Raw genomic sequence first — 25,676 nt, forward strand, 5'->3', positions numbered from 1 at the left:
AAATAATCCTTTGTTATTTGTCCTTAATCGAATTCCCTTCTTTTACTTGAAATTCTGGTTTCCATAACAGTTAGATATATTAAGATATCACGTTTATAATTAATGTCATATTCAACACACAGGATTTTTTACGAATGTTGCAATTATATTGACGACTACTGTAAAGTTTCTTCTGACCATTGTCGCGTCACAATCCCTCAGACAAGCGACTAATAACTGATACTGTTTGCCTTTGAAGTTGGTACCCGAACTATCAATTAGTCTGGTTCGGTTCCGTGTTCCGAAAGGTCGCGGGCATTTCATCAAAAATACAAATAGCAACACGCGTATCGATTCCTCGCTCCGCAAGACACGAGTTCTCGTTATCGTTTGGTTCAAGTGCTCGTAGAAGACGTAGAAATCGACTTTCACGTAGTCGAGAAACTTTTAAAGCTCTCCTCCCGAACGGTTACAGGCAGTATTTTTTTTAACACTTGTCCAAGATACACTTCCTGCTTTCGTCCTAGAGTCTGTTATGTTTTTCACCCTCGTCGTTACAGTTAGCTCGTGTGCTTTCGTTTGCAGCTACCTACACGTGCCATTCCCTGCTGCCTTATGTATCTTTCATAAAAGACAAACTTCTATCGGCAAAAACAATGGATAACGTCGACCATGCAACATTGCCGCATACGTAGAGGGTGTGCTGAACCTTTCGTGTTAAAGAGACGGCACTTTTAGCGCTGACGTAAAATACAGAAACATCAGATCGACTGTAATTTGCGTTTCACGTTTTACGAAAGGACGTAAACTTCGAAAGGTTTCGTGTTCGGTTCGCGATCTCTTATTTACGCAACGCTATATTCCGAAAATAAAAATATTTTGCTTGTTCTGTTATGCATATGTTATTCTACGGTATTTTTAATGTTGAACAGACACTAGTAAATATTGAGAATTATTTAGTATACTGTGACTGGTAAAAGAGTTTGAAGCAGTTGCTAATTTTTGGTAAAGAATGCTTCAGTTGTTTTTAATTCGGAGTTGAAACTTTTAGTAATAATATTAATATGTTCTTTAATTGAATTAATTGATGTTAGCGATTGATAATATTTATTATTATTAAATAACAACAAATATTGAATAAGTAAAAAATATGCAAGTAAAAGAAATAGGAAAATATTACTCGAGGTATAAAGCTGCCATGAAAACATTGCAAATCCAAAGTTGTAACATCCTTTAAAAACACATTTCTAAGTAAACTTGTATAAGTTTCCTTTGTATTCGAAAACAAATATGAGATATCATCCTCGTTCACTAGTTTCATCAATTTCAAACAAACGTGTTACTATTGCGCAAGAACTTCAATCGATTATACAACTTATCTCCTTTTGTATACGTTACAAGCACTATTTGCACCTTACGAAATATCAGAGGGACAAGTAATTAAAACGCCTGTTTGTCCACTACCATTATCACTGTATAAGTTACCACCACTAGTTACGTGTAAAATACCTACGCATTAAACACAACATTAAATCTTCATAACAGAGGACAAAGAATTTGTAAGTTGTACAGTGTCAGAACCTGTTACATACAGCAGAATGTTCCAAATGCGTTCCTATTTGAAATAAACCAACGCTTAATTTACCAGCGTGGAGTTTAGTTCATTGCCTTAGGGAATGCAAACTTTTGTCTCCTATTGTCTACTCTTTGGGGTAATTTAATGTACATGCACCAAACGTCGTGGAATTGTTGGGTCTTCTTGGTTCACCACTTTTGTCTGTACTGAAATGTCCATGGAATGTCCATGGAATGTATTCAAACGGAAATAGTTGTACTTACTCGTCAGGTCGAATTCTTCAGCAGCGCAACCATCGAGATGTTTAGTCCTTGTTAGCTCTTTGGCTGCGACTTCAAATGGAAATTCATGACTGTGTCCTTTGCCATAGCTTTACGTATACATATTAGTTCTATAAATATCAAATAACAATGTATACAAGAAAAGATAGCTCGCACTTAGGACTACATGAGGATGATGGTGTTTGTTCCGTTTTTGGTCACTGATTAAGATTACCTAACGTTTTCAAGCTAGTGAATTATTTTTCTCATAAAATCGGTGAATCAAACTCGTCCTTTTAACGATGCTTCGATAGGTTCCTACCTTTGACAAGATTAGCAACGTAAGCATTTCTCTCGTTTGGGTTGTTTTGTCCTTTCCACACATTAATTTTTGGTTAATGATGTCTTCTCGCAACAGTAGTATTAATATATGTACAAAATTCATTTTAATGAAAAGAGAGTTTATTTAAGTTAATTCTGTATAACTTGTAGCATTTTCATTTATATTTTCTCAAGAATTACGGTGAAAAAGATTCATTGCAGAGATTTAAATATTGAGATATTTATAGCTTAGGTGTTATCGCTTAGAAGTTACTGTTAATAGTCAATGAAGGTTAATTGCTACAAAACTACTAGTAATATATTAATTTGTATCTAAATATATTTTTTTACGTATTTAATAATAATTTGAACAGTCAAGGCAATTTGTCATTTATGACAGAATATTAGGTATAGTTAGAAAAAACCAAACGAAAGTAAAATGAAAAAGCTAGAAATTACAGAAATAAGAAAAAATACTCCATAGTGATTTTTAGAATTAACCAATATTCCAATAGGTACTTGTGAATGAGTCACTATCTATGAGTCACTGTACATTGCTACTTTTTTACATTATGTAGATGCAATTTTCGTAAAAACGGTAATTTTACAAATAGAATTTAAAATAATTCGTAAATATCCTCTCATTCACAATCAAGAATAATTGATCTGCACAAAGATCCATCGCTACGTCTTAATATCCTGGACGATGTTTCAGCTACTCCTCTCTTCTTCCTTGCTTCACTTATTTTTTCATTTCATCTTTTATTTCTTCATGCATTATTCCGTTTCGATTCGTACGCGATAGTACTTGCGTCTAAAAGGCTATAGAATACTAGTTCTCAAGCACTTCCACTTGTTGCCCTCGTTGTAGCTTTCAAAAGCCTCACTCTCTGTGTAAGTTTTGGCCAGACAAGTTGCTCTTTAGTTCGAATTTTCTTGAAATTTAGGTTATAGTAATTGTTAAACACAATGTTTGTTTTGTCAAAACGTCACTCATAAAATCCTTACAAAAAAAATATTTTTCTAATCCTCACTATCTCTCAGCTCTGTTTGCGACAGTAATGAGAAGGTTTTATCCGTTAATTTGTATGGTATTAGTATTATAACATAGCATAGGGTAATTGCGATTATATTTTAAAAAATAATCACCTAATAGTAGTACATAGACAGTTTATATCTTCTCAATTCATTAAGCGCTGTAAGGATATATTTTATTTTAAATATTCAAAGTTGAGTTAGTGTAATTACTATTGTACGTATAATACTAGTTTATGTCGATAACACAGTTATATCTCATTCCTTGCAATACTGTACACGAATTCATATCGTTTTCTTTATCTATTCGTTGTCTTTCTTTTTTGTCAGCAATGAAAAGCAGACATTAAGAATAATAATTGTACCGGCAATTGTGAAAATAATCTAAATAAAAAATCTAAGAAAATAGAATTGATCACTTATTCAGTATTGCATTGATTTACATTACAAAAAAATGATAAATTGAAAGTTTTAAAATTATTTACTTACATTATATCACTTTCATAATTACCGATACAATTCTAATAATAGCATATCATGCTCTTGTTAGACTGGAAGCACAGCGTTAGATATTATGAGTGAAAAATCATCTAGATTACTTATTGTTAAAAAGGAATATATCAAACTATCAATTATTCCAAAATATTGAATCGCCATATGAGTACCTATATGCATATTTATATCTATTATTGTAATATATTGCTATCTATAACTGTGCTCAATTCATGTGTCCCCACTAACTGAAAAGCAACAGTTGGTATTTAGAGGAATTATACATACTGTGAAACCTACTGCATGAAAGAGCAGTTTATCATGCAAAATAACAGTACTAGTTTATCATTTGATGCTCCCAAAGATCAAGATTTAATTAAAACTTTTGCACGCTGTGATTGCAGATATAACGCCATGCAATTACCGAAGTTGAGAAATATCGACTGTAACAATGAATTCATTTTAACTAATTATCAAGCAACTTATTCTTTAGATTAAATTACGTTTACCCTGTATTTCCATTAAATCCATTTAATTACAAAAATGAACGCATAAATAAATGTTATACTCGCTGAGATAGATATTCAGAGTGTACGAAACACTCGCTCGGACTGACCACACGTTGATCTCTACTACTTGCTGCTTCTGGGTATCAACATCCACCTTTTTACGAAAAACCTGTTATGCTTCACAAAGGAAAGTGCACTGGCAAGACTGAATCTATTTTTCACAAGAATAACGCTTTCTAAAAGTTAATTTTCATAATAAAGTCACATTATCATAATGAAATTCTCCAGGATAATAGTTACTTTACTTTTTTAATATGAAATAGGATTAAGCGACTTTAAACGTAATACTAATAATGTTAGATTAAAGAGACACAGACAAATTTCAGCGAATACTAATGGTAACAGAAATCAGAACTTAACTCTCGGCTGACCATGCGTTGGTCTCTACTACATGGCACTTTCTGTTGCAAACTTTCTTCTTCGAGAAAGTCCGTTACATTTCGCAGTTCTCCATATGTTCAGAGAATACTTTGTCCTTCTAGTTCAACCTATTACCATAAACCAGAACATGGAAAAGAATCAATCGTATCGTGTGCGCATCAGTTGCGAACAATATACGTGGAAGAAGCATGGCTTTTATTTCTTCCCTTTAAAGTAACCTCTTTTCGTTCGAACAAAGAAAGTGATTCCTAGGACATGATAACACGATGTCGCGGATATCAAAATAAATCTAAACACCGCGTAGGTATAGGAAGGTACAGTAGTAATCAACGATAATTGGAGAAACAAAGGAAAGCGTTTGGTTGTGTGCATATTGCGGCCAACGCTCATTGATCTGCGATTTAACGCCTAAGATTACGACGAGTCTTCGATCGACCTTTTCAATTCTCGAGTGCTCTGAATAAAGATGTATCCACGATGCAATACATTCGTAGTAGGTATAATAGTTGTATCTACCAGTAGTAATAATAATAGTAGATACAGTTGAGAATAGTGTAAAACTTATTTGATAAAACTAAAAAGTATTAGAAATTCGAAGAATTCTGAGAATATAAAACTATTAAACTCGAAAAAGTGTTAGAGTTGGAGATTTATATTTGATAGAAAGAAAAAGGGAAGAGCAGAATAGAACGATTATTAATATTTAATATCCAATTTTTAGTTATATTACAGTATTTTTCATTCGAAGTTAGTACTTTTAATAATACACATGCGTTCGTTTCAGAATTATTAATTGTTGCAAAATCGCTTGAAGTTTGTATAAAATTTATCTGACTCGGGAGTTATTCCATTGCTAGCATGCAGTAAACAAACAAAGTGATGTCAGTAGAACAAATCAAGTCACACATGTTGTACACACATTTCAGGTATATCTTTAACAATTAATAATTTGAAAAGAAAGCTTCAATGGCAATTTTATCATTCGTAATATTCGTCTTACTTTAGCATGCAGAATAATCTCTTCAAATATCTGATATTTGTCGTTGAAGCTCCTGCATACAATGACTTATGTATGAATTCTTTGTGCGTTTCTTCACAAAGAATTAATAAATTCACATATTCGAGTTCTGAAGATATTTCATTCTTGTTATTAAAATTAAATGAATTGGATACGAAAAGTTTGAGACAAATAAGAATACAAAATACAGTACAGCCTTTTGTACAATTAATAAACTTTTCGTATATATGTGAACGAATACAAATGTGCAGATTTTAGACTTATGAATTGTGAGGAATTCATCTTATGAAGCAGCTTGATAAAAAAAAAAGAAACAAAACAGCAAAAAATATTGTAGCATTTAACGATGAGAACGTAAACGTGCTAAAGCAAGGAGATTTCAACGCAGTAAAGGATACATTGCAGTAAACTTTGTGAGACGCGGTGAATAACACTGTTTAAGATCTCTGGCGAGGATAAAGGTGCAACAATGAATTTTAGGGTCCTTCTTCTCTACATTTAAAGTGTTGGAAATCCACAATTTCAACATATGATCACGGTTATGGTTATATGGCCTTAATACTGTTAATTCTAGACAACAAATATTTAATATTACTCTAATATAAATGTTTGTAAAATAGACAATCTTCCTGAATTTTTATTTTTATAACACAGTATTATAAATTATATCTTTATATTTTTATTAAATAAAATATAGGTATTATTTGGGACAATTAGCACACATTAACACCCTGTACCAAAAGATTCATCAATTATAAAAATGACGAGCCTTTGTGTTCTAGAACTAATATTCGTACCCTTTAAATAGTATACATATTATATCGAATAGTACTGAAATAAGCAGTTATTTAAAATGAAGTTATTAATTTATACAACTGATAGAAGCAAAGCAGATATACAGTAGACAATATATCCAAATATCAAGATCCACGTAATTACCGCTGTGACTAATCAGGTACTATCAGGAATCTATGCTTCTCATTTCATTATCGTCTTTGCAATCTTATTGTAATTTAGAGTCCTATGTTCTTACTATTAAATTGCTACGATAAATTACAATACTAGTTAAATGAAAAGCATCGTGTAACTGAAAACCTGAAGATCTTAAAGTCGATTGGAAACTCGTTAAAAATTTACAGGGGAAATCGCCAATTAACTAGGCTCGAGGGAATACAATCTCGAAGCCCCAGGGCTCGTGGTCTGTCTCCCTAAGCAGCAAGTTTTCTCATTGCGGGTTAGCTTGTTGCTAATCCGTTGGTAATTGGATATTTCTTTGTTCCTGCTTATGCTCAACCAAGATCTCTGTTTACAATCGGTGACGTCGCGAAGAGTGCTTAGATACATAATTACTTCTCGTTATCGTGAAAAGTCTGCCATTGATACTGGGACTTATACTACTTACAATTAAAGAAAACTTTAGTTGTTTATTTATTTTAAGTTTATTAAAAGAACATAAAAATGTATTGATTCATTGCTTGTAGATGATATATTTAACACATTATTTGAGAAGGTGTAATAAACAATGTGTTTCTAGTTCTACTAGATATTGTCATTTTCATACTTCTTTTGTTTGAAAATATGTTTTTCTAAGTGTTTACATCCACAACTGAATTTTTGTTGCTACGGAAAATAAATATACACGGATCGATCACACGAAAGAGTCTGTATGTTGTATGAAACACTTGCATGTAAGTGTTCCTCTATTTCCAATATTGACCGCAATACACGCACGCTGGTATGTTCTCAACGCGACATGGAACAGATACGTTTTCAAGTACAACCTCCCATATCTCGGCTTTTTAATTCGTGCTTGCAATCGAAGGAGACTAGAACATGTGGGTAGCAAAGTTTTTTCACAAACGAGGAAACGTAAACAAATGTATCGTAAATGTTTAACCTTTAGAATAAGTATCTTACAATTAGAATCATTACGAAAGATATATGTATATATCTTAGCATTAGGAATATTAAAATATTATTTGCGTAAAAGAATTCGTTGGATTTTTAAATGAAATTCAAATTTTGTCTTTGAATCACGCAATGTTTTGTATTTTTAATTCAATTAGGTCATGCGATATTATTTAAACACTGATAGCGGTTTTTTTAAAACTTCCATTTAAACGAGAAAATATATGAATCTAAGTTATTCCATTAACTAACATACTTAATATTTTCTCGAAAAGTATTTTATATGAACAGCTAGCTTTCAATGATGATCTCTAGTTTAGGACCTACTTGAAATAAATTGATTCTATAGGTAATTTGTTATCTATTGCTTGGTTTATATGTATATTTGAAAGTAAATTCAAATGATGTGTTACATAGTACACAAATCTAATTTGAGAAATATTTAAATATAAATGTTATATAATAATAGATCGTTAGGAGAGCTCTAAGAAAGGTTAATAATGTAAGACTGAAATTTCAAATACAAAATAATTGTTTAAAGAACATGTATTGTATATAATAAATTGGAGATTTCTTGGAGGATTGTCCACTCTGAAGAAGCAAAGGAAGCAAATCTATCAGTGAATGTTTCGCGATGAAATGCTCAGGAAATTCAGGGGAGTAAAATTTCCAGGATTAAGGTCGAACGGAAGAAGGACTCGTTTTCCTTCAATTTACTGTTTCCGGACCGTAAAGTTTGAATGATACGTGAAATGAAAGTCTACCCATGATAATCATGAGTTTATCACGAGTTTGCCGAGTAGAAATCTCGTCCATTACTGCTAGTAGTCTATTATAAATATTTGAAAAATATCTACATGCATTTTTATACTTCTACGCTCTCTTATATTTTTTACGTTCGACTATCACTATTTACGTTTCTCTGTGAGTTACAAAGTCGTTAAATAAATTGAACACATTGCTTAGCTTACTGTTAGTTGTAAATGCACTTTCGAGAGGATTGCGTACTTTTTTTTATCGGGACTCCATAAATTGAGTCGTTTATTTTAAGAGTGATGCAAGTTTAATTTCGAGAACATCGATAATATGATAATGGATTAATCGATAATCTTTTATTATCTGTAAACAAGAAAATATGAAATCACTGTGTTTACGAAATATACAGCTCGATTATAGATTGATGTCTTCGATTTTACTTCATTATTGAAACGATAGTAAATATTTACATGTTGGTTGTTTTATTTCCTAATACCATTTCAGTACTAGATTACTAAAGAAATTTTGGAATATCCTATTTTCTGACATTCGCTACTATTTGTATTACAGTACACAAATCAATAATTGTATTTTTTAGAAAAGTTAACAATAAGTATACATTAATGAATGTTAAATTTCAAAGGCACGCTTACTGACGTATTATTAATCATAATGCTGTTAATTCTCATCTACAACACCTCCGCGATTTTTCCTTCGCCGAAAGACCTCATTTCGACCCCTGTTTAATATCTTCAAGATCACGCGGACAATCGAGTTTTTCACCCATGCAAACCAGTTTCCTTTACGAACGAAAGAGATGCATTTATAATCGTCGACAAGCTGCGGCTTTGAAAAATTAACAATCGCATTAAAATACACCTTCGTCAAAAGAATCCTCTATTGAGGATCGCGAAGCAATTTGCAACTATAAGTAATACTCGTCTTGAACCGTGAACAAGCCCATTGCATTACGCATTCATTTGTGCGCTGCTGCTACCACTACCAACACCAAGAGTCGCTCTTCTCGAAATCATCAAATAACTTTGAGAAACAAATTACTTCACGGTATGGACGACATTGTAGCGCGACGAGCTGCGCGTGAAATCTGACGATTACATCGGCGTCGCGAGGAAATCGGATTGGTTGATCCGTATTCAGAAAAAAATGTATACTTTTGATAGAACACGTAGTAAAGATACCAAGCGAAGCATTTTTACGATACAAATCACGTGATTCCATTAAAAGTTATAGTAAACAACGTAGGGCTGTTATTTAATCCGTGTTTAGCATATATAGGCTGTAATCCCCTTCAAAAGTTATTCTTCTTGCAAACACGTAGATCAGATACTGGTGGATCATCCTTCGATTTCCCTAACATTTATTCATATCGCATCCGACAGGCGACACGTCATGGAACATCGAAGGGATAGTCGGTAAGAATTAAGATTAATTCTTTGCATCTTTGCAAATATGTGACACGAAAATTTCTTTAAATACCGTGCAATTATCGTGGTAAAGCATGTCGAGATAACGTTAGACTGTGCAATAAGTATTATCGTAGCCAATTTAGCTGTTCGAGAGTGAAGCCTGAAAGAAATATCATTCAGGTTGTTTTATTTGAGAGCCAATGGTATGAGTGGAAAGTTGGTGATTCTAGATGAAGAAATAAGTCGAAAATATAGGAGAAAATTAGTTCGTATTTTTCTTCATAATTGCTTCATTCTCAAACAAATTGGGTTTGATGTCTTTAGTTTTCGTAAGAAACTCTTATATTTTCAAAAAGAAACTCTTCTTAGAGAGAAATTCTGTACAAGTTTGAATTTTGATTGGATACTCAGGGTAAGAGCAATCAGTCTGACCACTGACTTTATCTACTGGAAAGTAAAAGTGTTCCCTTCACTTCGATATTATTTTAAATGAACCGGTGAGTTGAAGAACTGTACAAATGCAAAACCAGCCATTTCTAAATAATTTCAAAACTATATCTGGACCCCAAAACTAAAGCGTATTAAGTCACACAGAAAACAAATGGATTTGATACATTTTAGCTTTGGAGTCCAAATATGCACAATGCGCAGAACTACTCATTGAGATCACATATCTCGGAATGAGGTTCTCAAACTTATTTCAAACAATTGTACACTAGTGCATACCTACTGGGTCAAAATTTAATCTAAATTAAAAATAAATGGCATAAAATCAGCAAATATCCTATATTTTCGATTCATTTCTCGTAACATATAAATAGCGAAAGTTTCTAGTCACATAATTAGTGTACTCGATAAATAATTTAATTGTAGTACACGTGTTAAATAAGTGCCTAATTGTTACACTAACTTAAAGAACACGTGGTTATACATAGAAACTAATTGCTGGCTAATCAATTATCATAGAACTTGAACTTTGTTCGCGAGATTGAAATTTTTAATCAAAGGTTACCCCTGGTCTATCTATCATTCTTCACTTAACCAGCTGTCTGATGTTTCAATCTCTTCCTTACTGCTTTCTCATTTCCTTCCCGCGCAATTTATCATTGTGAGATGTAACATCGACTGCGACACGATATTGACGTCTTGTTTCCTCCAGAAAGGTGGGCGGAAGTTGTAGCCGGGAACCCTTTGAGACAACTACTCGATGTTCAATGTTAGGAAATGATTAAAAGTGAATAATTCAATAAACATGAAACCTGTTAATGAAGAATGGTGAATATTTGACGAAGTTTTCGGCAAAATAAAAGTACAGAGAATCCTTAATTACTCGCGAACTTTGAATACTTTTAGCTGCTAACTTTACTTTTAAAGTATAGAAAACATAAGATAGACTTATGAGATTATAAGAAACCTTATTACAATGCCTTGAGAATTCATTTAATAGGGTTAATAGTCTTTTCTTTTCCCTCCTTTATTTCTAGCCCTTATGTTTGATCCTTGTTCAGCTTTCTTCATTTTAGCGCCAAAAACAAAATATCTTTAAAGTAATTTCAACATATGAATTCTTTAATTCATTGATAAGAAACCCATACATCACTGTATTTAAATTTAGTTAGAGATTGATAACTGTTGTTCGAAGATTAATTTGAATTATTTTCTTTTAGTGGATAAGTCTTAATTACAAAACAGAAATAGGTAAAGAAGTGTCTGAAAATCTCCTGGAAAACTCTCTGTAGGTTGTTAACAGAAATGTGTAATATTTTGACAAGATAGATTAGAATTTAAAAAACAAAAAATTTGAATTTATCTTGTTTTAAAAATGTCTTGTATAATACTTTCGTTAACACCTTGTAAAGATTATATGGCTCTTGGTATTTGACGCATTGCATTAGCCAGTAGAACGCGTTTTAAATAACGAAGCAGGTTAAACAGCTCGAAGGCAGGTCCTCTTATAGTCTTTTGTAATCTAACAAAGAAGTTAAGGGTGGACACGTGTCGCGTAGATTTAATAAAGAATTCAAACCTTGAAGAAGAACAATCACATACTCTTGTATAAATTTCACAAAAAGTGGAACTAATTAGTTTTAGTTTCAGAAAGACTCAACTTCAATCGAAAACCTTTAAATTGCAGTGGATGAAATATAAAAAGCTACTATAACATCTAACAATAGGAGTAATTAAATACAGAACAATTCAGAATAATTAAATACAGAATCAATTATCTTCAATTAGGAATTAACTAAGATCAAGAAAGCTATACATATTAAGCAGCCTTATTCGAAAACAAAATCAAGAAAAGGTTCAAGCGATTTACAAGTCGACCAGATTATGTGCAACGACGATAAGCAAATATTTATAAAATAAAGAAGAAAGGGAACGTATCTCGCGCAAGCTGTTTCACAATAATTGTAGCTAGCTCGATTGGGCAGTGGTGGTTGGCCGCGCGCGACCTTCCGAAAGTGTCAGTAGCCCCTTTATCGGTGATCTCCGTGGTAATATCGGCGTTTGCTAACAATCACAGCTAAAGGTAGGAAAGGAAAGTAAAACGACACGACCGAGGCCTATAGCTATCAGTGTCTCCAAATCTGTTCTGTAGCGAGTGAATAAGTTGCTTGAAGAAAAAACATGATTTATGGTTTCTCACCACCCCTTTCATTCGTATATACTCTCGCTTCGATGGCGTGCATTTTCCTTTATCCGACTCTTCAATCTGTTGCTAATACATCTACCGAAACACCCTTCTTCAGTGTACCGTCGTCACAATCGTTTCTGGCTGCTCGACCACAACTGCACTACCGATTTAACTGTTCACATATAGGAAAAAGCGAGTGGAATCAACTCGAAATATTGTTAATTACTGTTACAACGAAACATTTACGACAAGAAATACAACAGGAATGTAGCGGCATTTGACTACAGTTGAATTTTAAAGGTTAAAGAAGTCAGCTATTAAAGCAGTCATCAAGCTTTCGATATCACAAAGATCCATAATAGCAATAGTAAATGTAACATCAATTTAAAACCTGAATATTTTTATTAAAATACATACATATATCTCAAGAACTCTGTTGAGTACTCGCGTCCTCACCGTTAAGAGCAGCCACAGAGCATCGAGTCACAATGGAAACACAAATGATGTTTAATAACAGCCGCGCAATCTAAGGTTTTACTATCTTACAGAATTACCGACCAATCGTATACGTATCGCGACACCGAGATATTCGCAAAGTGTCTGTCCACGTGGCGACGCTCCAAGATTAAACATCACTCCCCCTCCCTCAAGTAAGACAAGAATAGCAATCACTATAAACTAAATCACGTTGTAACTTCGGTCAGAGGATTGTTCAAACCCCCGCTAAATTACGAGTCCTTTCTGTCTCCTGTTAATAATACGGTCTCGGTTTCCTCCTTCTCCCCATCTTTCGACTATTGTAAACGATCCTATACAAATATACAGGCTCTCCCAAAACTGGTGGTTCAAGCCGAATGGGAGTAAGTCTAGTCGACAAAATAAGACGAAAATGCAGAATAAAATTTTCTGATATCATGCTTCGTTTTCGAGAAAATTGACTTTAAATTTTAACCGAGTATAACTGTATTGAAATACAGTTATAGGCGTTTGTAGAATAAATAGGGAAAGGGGAATGCTTTTACCTTACGGTAGAGTCAGTCACTGGTTAGACCGAGAGTGTCCTTCTTACTCCTCGTACCCTTGAAACACCCAGATCTGTGGTTCCGTATACTTGTACCCAATCATAATTCAAACTCAATTTTCTCGAAAACGAAACACGATATCAAAAAATATTTACTCTACGTTTTCGATTTATTTTTCATATAAAATCACGCTCTTTTCGCCTGTACCACCCATTCTAGGACATCCTGTATGTACGTATACAGTACCTACTCGCTATAAGCTTCTCAATATTTTCACATTATTTTTTTCAATCACTCTTTCATTTTTTTTATTTTATTTGGATTTTATTTAATGATACAAACACGATTCGTGAATTTATTAAATGAATTCAACTGGATGTATCGTACACTCTATACAGTGGATCAAATAAAGTATCAAACTGTTTTCTTTTTTTGCGAAATCACAGCAGATATTGATTTCAATTTGTATGGCGTTAGAATTATTTCATTTTAGAACGAGATTACTGTAATTCCATCGTGAAAAATGGTTTACAATAGTATGCAGAAAATTCATAGTATCTTATATTAATTTTTATAGTATTATTTGTGCGTATTTCTCATACAGAAACTTGGAGTTTAAGTTAATATAAATAACTTGTTCCGTTTAAAAAAGGTGAAGGAAGTCCTTTGCGCTTCTAATAGCCACCTTAAAGAAACTTATTGTTGACGAAATGGTTAGTTTCCCTGTTCCATTTAAGAAAAAAGCTACTAAAAAAACAGCTACTAATGCATTATTTTAATCACCCTGTGCATATTCGTAACTACATAGTAACAAGTCACGAAATCGTAACGAGTAAAGACTACAAACAACACTTACAGCAAAATATCTAGCTGAAATTTCATTCTAATAATTTGTCTTATCTTAATATTCATCCTTCAAATGATCGATTTCAAATGTTATTGGAGATTTCAGTAAGCGCGAGTTCTCAAATATTCAAAGACAATTTCATTTTCGACGCAATGGGATTGTCCTTTGAAATCACAGAATCCTGTGACGCCGTATGATACAATCCGATACGATTCGACACGACATGCGATACACGATACAACGGTGGCATCTGAATGCAAGTTAATGAGGAAATACGTTACACGCAAAGCTCCCATGTCCAATAATCTGTCATTCTTGATTTCATGAAAGCTTTCGTATTATAAATGCACGAGTGCTACAACTATCATGCGTGCATGCACCTACAGCCACCTTACTTGACCCTGGTCATATACCCATTGATACATTACTAGTTTAATCAAAAACATATTGGAGAAAAGTATATAGAAATAGGTTGGGTGTACATTCAACCAAAGCGATAGCTACGTTGACTGATCGAATCATATAAAAGAGACTATTGGAAATTTGATAAACTGCGGCAGTCAAAAATACGTGGAATCAGTTTCAAGTTCTGTGCAATCAACTCTATTGATTAAATTGGTAACGCATTTGTGGCGAGGTGATAGGCGTTAGAATAATAACACGCAAGTAACAGCACTCAATGTATTGCAACGTTACAATTACCAGACCGATACTGACTCGGTAGATAACTCGTAAGAGAAATGTCCCAGTAGTCGACCATGTTTTGGTACCTGGGCACTGACGCTAATTTTATTTAATTTTAAGTTTAAATTCTAATGTATTTAAGAGGGAAAAAAGAAAAAGAACAATGGTATCATAAAATAGTACATTCAGATACTCGGATGCAATTCAAGTGCCGAGACATGGTGGTCAAATGGGAATTCACTACTAAATGATGAATATAAAAATAGTATGATACTGTGTAAATTATAGTACTATTTTTTAATATTATTTAAACTTATTGAAGAAAGTTAGATTTTAATATAATGGTTGCAACACGGAAATAGTATATTCAATTGACTAATGTCTAGTTAGAACTGACTAGCCTCATTGCAATTTACAGACAAATTTTTGCACGAATCTCTTTTTTCATTAGCAATTACGAAAAAACTGTACGGACAGTTTTATTGAAATTAGCATATTCGCTTCATGACATTTCAATATAACCTCATTTCTATTTTAGAAAGTAGCTTTTTCGATTCTGCCACATGTCACGGTATTAAAATACGTCAACTTTCATTAATAATTTCTCGACAACTATATGCCAAATCAATTTCGTATTTTGCATAAGGATTTCTTGTAATCTAAATTAATGGTCTTCAAGATTTAAACGAAATCTTGGCCTTTTGTCTTTAGCTAAGAACTACCTTAAGCGTACAGGTATTGGGACATTTACCTTACATACTGTTCACGCCACTGGCTTTCTCCTTGTTGAATAGAGAGAAAGAACAGAGTAACAAATAGGAAAAATAGGAAGACAGTAAAAGGTCTAACTGAGATAAAGAAAAAAGGAGAAAAACAAAGAGTGCAAAGAGAAGGCGTCAAGGAGAAAAGTTCCTACGTCCACAAGAGTCTGATCGCTGAATGTACTTGGCACCGACCCGACCTGTGCGAAATCTTGAGAACAAGTGGAGAATAAGTCAGAAATTGAAAATCCAAAAACGAGAAACTCGATAAGAAACAGAGCAGGCGGAAATACAGAAACTGAAAACGTGAAAATAAAAATGGGAAAGTAAAAAGAGAAAACAGAAATCAAGACGACAACGGCGTGGTGGCATTCCTAGCCATCACGATATGTTTTGCAGTTATGTGGATACTTCTATGAAATTATCGAGAACGTTAGTACATCCATTCGTAACACGACACGTAATTAATACCAGTTGCTGTAATTGAAGGTATTTTTATTTTTAGGTCGTTCATTTATTCCTATCCCTCGTATGTATCTATCACTATGTAAGCCAGTTCAGGTATAAAAGACGACGCGCACAATCCGCGATGATTAATAATTAACGTCCCGAGTAATTGCGAAGAATGGAGGAAGAGAACCGAATCAGTAGTAAACGATACTTATTGATTGAATCGGCTGTGCTAATAAATGCCGAAACTGATCGACTTAGCAATTAAATAAAAACACATAACGTAGTCAATTCTTAATCAAATTGTGAAAAGTTGAAGTGTCCCAACTGCAATAGTTTATCTTACAAAATGTCAATTTTATGTTATAAGAAAAATATACATAAATAACATAAAAATTCAATACAATTTGTAGAGTTTCAGGAACGGCCTAAAATTTCCTGATGAAACATACATTTTCACTGAAATTCATTTTTTCTATTGTATAATAATATTATTCTTTTTTATGTAGTTTTAGAAGTAAGCTCAGAAATTTTATTATGAAGAACAGTTGCTCAGTAAAAAAAGGCAAAATCCGGTTTTATTTCTCACGTCTCGAAAGAGGCATATCCCTTTAAATTTCTCTTTAAAATAAACTCGACGCACCTACATTAAATTAAAAACGTTTACAGGCCACAAAGATAAGAAATGCTTGCAAATTAATCTGGTGAGAGGTAAAAAAAAGACAGTGCGCAGAAGAAGAATGTTGTCAGTAAATCCCACGTTCCCTGGACGAAATTCCCGATACTGAAGCCGTCCCTCAGCCCAGGATAACTATTGACATTTTTATCGAGGCTCGAGTGGTAAAGTTTTCATGCAAAATTGTGGTGGAAATTTATGAATACGTATTACCTCGTTCGCGGTTATTTCTTAAAAGCTTCTAAATCGTGTGTTTGCAAGTATACGCGTGAAAGGGTGTTGTTCATTGATTTACCGTTCATCCAACACTTTGAAGACAGCTTGCTCGATAATGTCTAACAAGGAGAACTCTACGTTGTAGCGTTCCCTTTCTGTATTCTTGCCAGTTTATAGAATTTGTCAAGTCGAATACATCAATAGACATTTTTGAAGGCGTAAATTGAACATTTGAAAAATCAAATAAATTTGAAAATTTGTTTTGAAGGTTTTTAGATCTTCAAACCTTCCAAGGTAAGACCCACAAAGTAACTATCCATTAACATCTCATCTGTTTATATTATATCAAACTATTGGTGATATTATAGAGGGTATTTGCGTATTATACATGACGAGTCTACAATCTGGAAAAGGTTCGTTAAAGACACCAGAAACCTTCTATTTATTGATATACCTTATTGCTCAATTTATTACCATTCTTCTGAGTTACTATTATCTACTATTATCAACTATTATCATATAAATATAAATGCTTTAGAATACGTCCTGTACAGAAATCTTGCAAGTACACCTGTCAATTATGTTCGTCCAACATACAATCATAGTATTGAAATGGTTAAATAGTACGCCATTCATTGAAACATAATAATGTACTGCCCGTGAAACTGCGCGTAATACTTCGTAACGTTCTCGTTAAGCAGAATAGTGATTCAAAGGATTAGCTGCAAGAAAACGTTTGAATATATGAAGATTGACAGGTGGACGAATGCGAAATCTGTCCATCAATCGCTGAAACTTCTGTTGTGGACACAGGGAATACGTAACAACACAGGATTGCTACGTGTCTAAAAATCTCTGAATTCGACCAAAGCCGCGCATGCATCGTCTCAAAATGAACGACGACGATGACCACGTTCGATCGCTGGAAAGAAAAAGGAACGCGGAAGTGGAGTTCGAAGCTTGCCTGAATAATTATTCCAGTAATCGTTCGAGCCCCGCGGAAGACGGTAGGGTAATCGAGTACTTGGCCACTTAACACTAGAAGAAACACGATTTAACAAACACCGAAGCAATCACGCTCGACACGATTTACGCCGACGGCTTTGCAATTTACTACGTAATTTGTCCCTTACCCGATTAGCTTGGTTGTTACCTATCTAGAGACTATTTTCCTGCCACGTTGCAACCCAAGAACTCCTTTTTAACTTTCAGCCTGACTGTAGCGACTGACACTAAGATCAACCATTATGATAAAATATGGGAGCACTTGATGCGCCTGTTAAAGCAGGGATTGGGGATAATATATGAAGTTAAACCAACCACAGCGTTCCAATATTATGTTGGTAAAGATTTATTTATTTGTTTTTGCTTGGAAAAGTATTTAACAGATTCCATGCTATGTGGAAGCGAATTTTAATGCGCAATAAAAAAGGGCAGTGGAGCGAGGGGAGGAGGATCATAAGTACTTAAAATACTAGAAAGTATTTTGTATGAAAATTTCTTATTCCTTATTTTAAATTTTTAAATACTTATTATTTATTATTTTAAACCTTTTCATGCCAACAGTTAAGTTCTTAAATAATTAAAATCAATAGAATTTAAAACTTCGTGTTCTATATTTAGTAATACTAATGTTTTTAATCTTTCTTGACTTGTATTTGTAGGTGAAAAATAATTCTGTATATGTTTTTAAGTTAAAAATGATTGTCCGAAAATTTCACCAAAAACCTTGTCCTTTACAAATTGCTGTTCTAAACTATGGCCTCTTTAGAGAAATAGATTACAAAATAATTTACAGAATTTCATGTTTTTGATGAAATTAGAAATTGTTTTAAAAAATAACATTATACTACTTAATAATGGAACAATCTTACTGTACAAACTTTTCAGGATTTCAATATTTTTCTTGTTGTATTTTGTTTCAATTCCAAATGGCAGAGTCATTTATCCATTCCATGCAAGTTCCACTTATGAGAAATATTGTGACAGGGCACGAATCGTATCAAGGAATCATACCAGTTAATTAAAAAAGGAATCAATTTTATTTACTTATTTTTTCCCTAATGAATAGTTCCTTAAAAAAGTGTTCCACTCACGATCAATTCCATGTAGAAAGTCGCAAAAATTACAGAAATATGAATACTTTTTGTAATTAATTTATACTAATCGTCATTAACTTAGTATTTCTTTTACGTAGTTTTCTCCAAAAAAATTTATAAAGCTTACTATACATTTTACGTTTGATGTAACCCCTTTAATTTAATATTATATCCACATCAATTTGGAAATAAATTATATCCAAATACTTACGAAGAAGATTCTCCACGTGTAGCACATACTTTTTAATGAGTCTTAGCAAATTTACAAAACTTGTCAAGTCGAGGATACTCTTTCTCGGGATATGTAGCTAATAGTTTACATATTAATAATGAAAGTTGCTCCTTGTATTATAGCTCCATGAAAAATTCGTAAACTTGAAGAGTTAAAAATTTAAATATCTAACAGTGTGAAAATCTAAAAGTCTGAGTATTGGAAAAAAGATCTGGAAACCTCTAAATTTCTTAAGAAGGCAAGACACAATAGCAATCTGAATGGTCAATGTTTAGCCATATGTTCTCAAAAAGAGCTATGTGTTCCACAAACAAGCAAAAACTCATTAAAGAATAAATGTTATATTTAACAAACACTCACTTTTCATTAAAATGTATAGTTTTAAACCGTAGATCTTACTATTGTTTCTTAACAGGTTACAATTAATTGGTATTAGTACAAATCTCTAAATAAATTGTAGAATTTCCAAAACTATTTTCTACATCTTCTAATTAAAATTCTTCGTACCATCAATTCTTTTCTTTATCCATATATCAATGAAATATAAAAAATATTAAATTACACAGATTCCTTCATTTCTCTCATTTATTTTGCTACAGTTAACCACATCTACAGACTACCTCATATTTTTCCATCATATTCTTCCAGCAACGCACGTATCTCGCTTTGCACACTGTAGTTTTAAGAAACCTATTACTCCAAGACTTCTTTTGAATCACACATTCAGATCGTTTCATTCGTAAAATCCCCCGAGCACTTGTATGCCTTTGACGCAGTTGAAAGAGCAACCACCTCTGTTGGTTCTGCATTAGAGAAGCTCGATAACTCGTCTTCCTCAAAAGCCCACATAGGGCTTGCAAACTTCTGAATATATGTCACTGTGTACCGAAATCCAATACGAGTATTCCCTTTCACTGTGCAATTAATATTCGAAGCGTTTTTGTAAAGTGTTAACGGCGATCCACTCTCTCCAGGAGGGGGATACACAAGAATTTTCTTCAAATTAGTTTTGCCATAAGCATCTTTGGGCTTCACTACTCTTACGTTCCCCGAATTATTCGCCGTTTCTCTCGCGAACTCTCTCCCTTCTACCGACTCTTTCTGCGTGCATAGTTCCTCGGATTCGCCTTCATTTCCTGGATGATCTTCAGGGCTGCAGCAGTGGGACCACGGGCAACTTTGACGAGCTTTGCGACTCCATCGAGTAAACTCAGGTGAACACGATTTAGCAGAGTGCACGCGCACTGATTCCTTTCCATTCAATGAGGCTTCGTATCTCCTCGGTAAATCCTCACCAAGCTCACGCTCTGGAAATGAACAAGGGACAGCATTTGATTCTCTGCTCATCATGGGTTTACGTAGCGCGGCTCCTTCAAACGTATCAGCGCGTGAGCAGGAATTCTGATTGTGAGCCTGCCGCGGGAATGGAGGAACGCTCCTTAGCGATACTTGACGGGGATCATCGCGGTCCAAATTACTTGTCACCGTGCCTTTTAATTGCGCAGTATCGGAACTCGACTCGAAACGTTTCACCGAAGCGTTCGTATCAAAAGAAGCTCCACCTTTGAGGGGATAAGCGCCTCTAGTTTCCTCTCCAATTAATGCGCCTCGAGTTTTCGATGGGTTTTTCGCTTCCTTCTGTCGCGATGCTCTCAATGGTGTCATTTTCTTAGTTGGAATGCATTCCTTTTTATAGCACGATTTACCAGACTTTACCTGTTCATTATACGAAGGTGAGCAGTGATTATCGTTGCCAAACTTTTGACGAGCCTTCTTATTTGGTCGCGTCCTTTGAAATGTTCTTTCAGCAGTCGTTTGCATGGACCCATTTTGACTCTTTGCGAAAGGATTCTTCTTCGTGAATGATAGATTTGAATTGTTCAGAAACTTTCGAATCTCTTCATCTTTCAGATTCCTCTCAGTTAGTATCTGGATCGGCGGGCAACAAATGTTTTCATTCTCGAAATCGTTTCGAATCGATTCAGACGATCGTTGAACATGCCGTGAAAGACGCTCTACACAACCGTGCGTATCAGCGCTTTCAGGATAAAGACAATACTCGGAGTGACGCTTCGACGTCGTCTCTTTGGTCCGCGCTTCAGTTTCGTCCAAGGAACCGAACCATTTTCCACTTCGCCGAGTGTTTATCAGTTTGCACACTTTCTCCTCCCCCAGTTCCTCTTCTCTCTGCTCGCGGCACGCACTCGCATTGTTTTTGTAAGTTACTGTCGCTTCCTTCGCTGAAGTGTTTGTCCTCTCGTTGTTTCCAGGATACCTCCTTCGATTTCTACTCTTCGATTGTCGACGATCTCTCTCCAGCAAAGGTGCAGGACGATCGATCTCTTTGTACCTCGAGCACTGAGCCCTGCTTTTAATTAATGCCGAAGTTGTCGTAACGAATTGATTATTTTCTTTTAACCTGCTTGTCCTGCAAGAAGTAGACTTTAAGCGCCGCCGATTGGCCCACTCTTTTTCCCGATTTAACAATTCCTCGCAGCGGAGAATCTCCAGACTGTTTAGATCATCCCTGACTGGGAGTAAATAACGAGAGAGTCCAGTTGTCGATAGTGTTACATCCTCGTCGATTCTGTCGTTCCACTGAGTTTTAATTGAGTGCTTCGATCGAAGGACTTGTGGGTAATAAATGTCCCTCGAATTATATTCATATTTCGTGTGTTTACACGTGCATACAGGTTCCTTAGGAGTGCTGAACAAAGGCGCAGAGGAACCCTTACGAGTCAAATCTCCAGCTCTGCCATTAATGTTCCTCAACTTTTCGATATGCCCTTCCGACCAGCTTTCGTTAAAACGAAAATTTGTTACCTGTGGAATATGTGACCAGTTAGCATTTTTTGTATACTTTAAGCTACGTTTGTCGATCGATTTTAATCTCGATTTATCGTGCCCTTTCTTTGAATCCCAGCAGCACAAAGGATCCCTCACACGAACTGTATTTTTGGACGACTGAGGATATTCGTGAAACTTCCTGATCGTTTTGACCTTGCCAGGTCTTCTTGGATTGTGTATCCAAGAAGACGAAGACGACGACGCGATAACGTTAGGTAATCCTCTTTTCACGTTTATGTTTGTATCTATGAACGCCCCTAAATCGGTGGAGCTGCTTTTGTAATCCTCTTCATCCTCGCTACTAACCTCGCGCTGAAATGCTTGCTCAAGCTTCTTGAAATAATTCAACAGGTCCTTCCTTTTCAGAGCTTTATCATAACTGATCGTTGCTCGATCGTTGTGTTTGTTCGTTCGTGGAACTCCCTTTAAGGCTTTCGCCTCATTCATGCCACAAAAGGAGAGTTACCCCTTGGTTTCATATGTTTAAATATACATTTTGATCTTAACACAAAGGTGAGCGATATAAATAAGCTCAAGCATGTAAAATTAACAGACGATTCGTGAAAGGTGTATTTTACCAAAATTTGACTGTGTCGAAAGAACGATGCCCACATTAACAAAATTAAAGGGAACTATTTGAAGGGTCGAGTTCTCGAGCCAGAATAACTTGATATCGTGGACAGCGTGGCATTTCAGTCTCTTCGAATTTGGTTTGAACGTACAGATCCTGCGACAGGTTAGCCGAACGCAACTGCGTTGACAGCATTCGCGCCACGTATGGCTGTCACAAACCCGACGTGTGCATGTTACTTATTTATTTATTCTGAATAGATATTAGTCAGACTTCTGGTAATCGATATCTATCGATAATCGAATGCAGGGCTGCATTTACCCTAAGGCGCATTAGGCGCAAATTGTGGCCTCATTTTAAAACGACTCCTCACAAACAACAGTATAAAAACAGCCCAATATAGGAAAATTCCTTAAAATACATCTCATTGCACCAGCCTCTTAATAAGACAAGTATATCTCTTTGAATTGAGCAATGTAGTGCGTGGTTGCTGTTTTTCTTAAATTTAAATTTGAACTGATTTATTTTTATACTTTTTTTAATGCACATCTATATACCAATATTGTGACTTTTTTAATTTATTAAAATAAGTTATCATTGAAATGTCAACTTTTATTTTCTATAAACTTAGAAAAAAATATATTAATTTGACTAACTGAAGTAGACTTATTTTTTCGAGACTTCATAACGATATTGAGCCTAGGGCCTCCAAAAGTATAAATGCAGCTCTGATCGCATGCATTCATATTGATGAGAAATAAACAATACTAACATGTACAATTTTTCCCCTCTGCAAATCATTAAAGGATACAAATGATTTGCAAACGACGAGACAAAATGTGTCCCTTCGAGGCTCGCCAATCTAAGAGCGAGAATTTCATTACTTTTGATAGACTGTTTACCGCGTAAATACTTTTGCCATGTAATAATGCCGGATGGTCGTTCGAGAGATTGTTTCATCGATGAAACTATCGAAAGGATCAGTGACCTGAAAGAAGATATTCAAAGATTCATCGAGACGCGTTCGATCGAAATTGCAACGATCCTCGTCGTTTGTGGCCTTTTTTATTGGATTCGACGTTACGTCTCTGGGTAAATAAACGGCAACGAGCATTTCACGTCGACGGAGGAAACAAGGTATTAACATTTGTGTCGGTATTACTCGCGTAGCTACGGTTTTATCACCTAAAGCACTGTGATAGGGTAATCTTGTCGCTCTACGATTCATTTTTTTCCTCCCTTTTAGTTACACTGCAATCCTGGACTCTCGTGACTTGTGTCGTTCTTGAATCGAACGATTTTAGTGTTAACGCGAAACCTTCCCTGTTGTACTTAATGGTTAGAGTTTGCCTTCGACGCAAATGCTCGAAGCTTGTTGGACAAATTATCTCAACTCAAATAGACGTTATCACGCAAACGTAGATGGAAAATACATATATTTACTTTGTACTTGATCTTCCTGGAATTCGGTTATTAAAAAAATGATTTAAGTGGCGTTTATTTCGTACCACCACTATGATATATTGAAAATGGGATATATTGTACGATTTTGGCCACATGATTGGTAGATTACTGAACGATTGTGATAACTATATGTGGTCATGTAACTGTGACTACTTTGATAACTGACATACCATGCAGATGGTACATGAAAAAGAAATTAATTCAGATAAATGTTTATACGATTCGAAGTTAAAAACTAAAATTAAAAAATAGGAAAATTTGATGGTTCAGATATTGCAGTGTTTAAAAATGTAGGTATGTAAATGTTGGAATAACTGTAAATTTGAATATTTTAATAGTGCAATATTTGAAAATTTGAATTTTTGAATACTACCCCAGGCAAAAAGTTATCGATTAAACGCAACAATATGGAATTATTATAAAATATTGTAATCTTTTCAACATGAAGTGCTATTATATGCATATAAAACAAATAAGAATACTATTACATAGGTTTAGTACGGTAGTATTTTATATTTATAAAAATTACAATATTTCTAAATAATTTCGTATTGTTACATTTGATCGAAAGCTGTTTTCTGGGAGTAGTATTGCACATTTGGAAACTCAAAATGTAAATAATATTTAAAAATTATATTTAATTATTACCAGGAACTTCTATATTATATTATTTGATACTTTTCGCATCATACGGTATAATATATTTGAATCAAATTTTATTATATTCAGTTCTTACGATATTATCAAAATAGTTTAAGTTACGTACTACTTCGTATACGTATGTGCATAAATGCATACGTATTACTATGCATATTATTATTAAAATATATGGTCAATGCTTCTAGAATCACACCGAAGCCAAAAATCCGACAAGCGGACTTTGCTGCTTTGCAAAAGTTCGACTATCGATACTTGAAAAGGTCATTGGAAATTTAAATTTGTTCTCAGGTCTTTTCGAGATCCAATTAGCAAGATCGTACGAAAGCAAATCATTAGTATGTTCATTACGTAGGATCGGAGTGTTATATAACACGTGTGTCAAATTTACATACGACACGTCACTTTTTTTTTAAGTAACCTATCTATCGTTAGATTGAATTATCATCGAATACAACAACAGCGGACCAATATTATAATAAATTTATATTTCAGAAAATAATATACAAACGGAAAAGGTATCCTCTCGAGTCTTCATCTCTCCCTCTCTCTTAATGCAACAAGAAATATTTGACACTACTTCTACTAAAAAATTACAGAGAGATAGAGGAAACAGGATTATAACAAGATTCAACCATTTCTCCCTTTTTTCTTTACCAGAAACGACTCTCGATATTTCTCCTTTTCCCCCATCTTCAATTATCTCGTTGATCGATCGCATATCTAGAGGGGATAAAATCGGAAAGTTCACTCGCTTCTCGTCCAGCCATCGACATGTACACAATTTCTCAAA

The 25,676-nt window shown here is 34.4% G+C and overlaps 1 protein-coding gene across 1 annotated transcript in view; it reads left to right on the top strand.

Moving 5' to 3' along the window:
- Tk (tachykinin) overlaps positions 1 to 25,676 on the top strand; it is a 39,904-nt gene that overhangs the window by 806 nt on the left and 13,422 nt on the right. The window lies entirely within an intron of this gene.

Source organism: Calliopsis andreniformis, chromosome 3 (genome assembly GCF_051401765.1).
Source record: "Calliopsis andreniformis isolate RMS-2024a chromosome 3, iyCalAndr_principal, whole genome shotgun sequence".
Classification (NCBI taxonomy): domain Eukaryota; kingdom Metazoa; phylum Arthropoda; class Insecta; order Hymenoptera; family Andrenidae; genus Calliopsis; species Calliopsis andreniformis.